The sequence below is a fragment of the Dipteris shenzhenensis genome, chromosome 17 (genome assembly GCF_047967505.1).
Source record: "Dipteris shenzhenensis isolate YYH24624 ecotype China chromosome 17, Dip_SZ_1.0, whole genome shotgun sequence".
NCBI classification, from domain to species: Eukaryota; Viridiplantae; Streptophyta; class Polypodiopsida; order Gleicheniales; family Dipteridaceae; genus Dipteris; species Dipteris shenzhenensis.
Genome location: NC_141612.1, coordinates 41,437,375 through 41,440,136, shown reverse-complemented (window position 1 = coordinate 41,440,136; position 2,762 = coordinate 41,437,375).

The window sequence follows — 2,762 nt, the reverse complement described above, 5'->3', positions numbered from 1 at the left end:
GACTATTCACATTGTAGCGCCTAAAGTGCTAATTCTAAATATGAATGGTTTACTTTTGCTAAGGTACATGCAAATTCAAGGCATGAAGGAGAATGTTGATTTCAAGGCAGATGCACTTAAATACAAGGTTCACCATGTAAAAAAGCAATTATGCACAAGCAATGTGTTCACTTACATCATCTGGCCTGATGCAAAGCAATTTGTTCATTCTTGCTCTAGCAAGTTTATTCTATGCTTATGGTCATCTTGCATGAAAAATAATATTCAACGCATACTAGAAGATTGCTTTGAGAACTTGGGTTTGAGTATTTGGAGTGTTATCTTCTCATAGGAGAATTGGATGGAGGCATCTTTCACACTCTTGCAAATGCCGGGCTTGGATCAAAAGGACCACAACAAGCCATTCTTCATGAAACGTGTGAAGGACTTGATTGTGAGGCATCCTGAGTGGAGAACATACGAGGTGTTGCTAGTTGATGACATCAAGTACAAGAACATGCTGAATTCATCTTGGTCAATGATTTGTCCGACATCGGTCGACCCAACGGATGATGAGAAGGACCCTTTCTTCCTCACCAATGCTCTATTGCCATGGTTGCTTAAATAGAAAGAAGTAGAAGATCCAAGAGCATATGTGTAGCAGAATATGCTATGTAATGAAAAGGATATGGATTCCATGTATGTAATGAAGCATTGGCAGGACTTGGAGTCATGTCGCAATGTAACAAAAAAGCTTACAATCTGTTGATACTTTTTGTAATTACTTTATGATACACCCTTTTGGGGACTATGTGATCCAAGGCAATGTATTTCACTTATACATGAATAAATGGTTCTTTTTTAGTAATCTATCAACATGTGGTATTTAACATTCTCTTGAAGAAAGTATGTGTTGCATGATTATACAACATAACTGATTGAAAGATTGAGAATTCTAGAATCTTAGAACTATTTGTGTACATGCTTTTTTTGGAAGGGGTTTGAGTTAGTCAATCAGTTAATTAGCTAGTAGATACCATCATAACAGAGAGCTGATTTTATGCCAGGTGGTTGCTAGTGTCGAGTTGTAGGAAATTACCATCATAACAATGAGCATAATTTTTGTCAAATGGTAGCTACCACCACAACAAAGAGCATAATGTGAGCCAGCTGATAAGTACCAACATAATAGGTGGTAGATATCACCAACATAATTTTACACAAGTGGTAGCAAGCCATAAAATAGATGGTAGCTAGCATCATGAGAGAGATCACCTACTCTAGGGGAAATTGATAGCAACCACTTACAATGACATTGCTCACAATATTAACCCTCTTCTTTGACACTAGGGTAGCATGAGGCACCTTGACTCCATGCACCTAAATGTGGATGCCTAGTCATCAAAAATGTGTAAACCTATTCTGCATTAAGTGCCCCATTTTCATGTCTTGCAAATGAGATCAATGTCATGAAAAAAACCAACTGAAACAGAGAACATAATGTATTTCATTTAATGGAAGTTATCAAGAAAGTAAGCGGTATCCTACACTTGTTCCTATTTCATTTAATGGAAGTCATCAAGCAAGTAAGCGGTAGCCTACACTTGTTCCTATTTTAGATCTCTACTAACTTCTCGGATTATGTGATAGCATTGTATTACATGATGCTTGTTCTACATATCAAATGGAATGTTGTTATAAATAGCTTCATACACTTCAGAGTATAATACATACATTCTCACATGTCCTTCCTGCTCCATTGGAAACTTGATAGCTCTGACGAGGTGGGACTTGATGAAGACTTCAGGCTCCAACCTTTAAAGGCTATACTCGTATGGATTTCCTTGAGTTTGCTTGTACCAAAATCCCCTAACCACAAATGAGCCTCGACCACAAACATTCCCCCATGCATCTTTAAGTGGAACGTCTATCTTTTCCTTCCCTTGTGTGCATTTTAGAATATAGAAATACACAAGCTCATCATTGTCAAGAGGAGCTATAACAGCAAAATTATCACCAACACAAAGTGCCTCACTCAAGGCACCATGGTGTCCTTCAAATGCTGGATCATCTGTTTCGTCCTCATCTTCAATGATATTCTCTAAGGTTTGTAGGGTGGCACGTGTAATGGATTGGAACACCTCCTCCATTTTCCCTACATGCAGGCACTACAAAAAGATGAAAATTGCCTGCACCTTAAAGTTGTTCCATTTGTTAAAGAATAGCCCAACACACAATGCAACTCACACGAATTAGGCACAACTTTACAATCCCAATTCCTACTTCTGTCCACATCACCTTCCTTGATTTCCTAAAACACTCGGGTAATGGGTCTCCTTTGAGGGGTATGTGGCATCAGCCCCTTTGGACAATATAACCCCACTTCCTTTGCACATTGGAGCTTTGCACCATTTGTATTTAGTTGCTCATAAGTGAGATGCCTTTTAAGAATAGCCCCTACACCATGGTGTTCACCCTTTCCATGTCCTGAACCAAACCAATTATGTGTCATTTTCATTCCTGTTAGTGTGCCATATTGAGCAACTAAGTAAAAAGGCCTCTTTGCTTTGAATTGTGAGGCTACTCCATTTGACCACACCCAATGTTCATTGACTTGAATGCCTTGATCTTTCAACCATTTATAATGGAGCATAAAGCAATGCTGGAAAAAAAGAGTGTCATGCATCCTATCATCGGATATATAAAAGTGATAGTATTTATGGACGATGCCTACAATAGGCACATACGTAATTCGGACAAAGATTGTAACTTGGTTGGAGTGC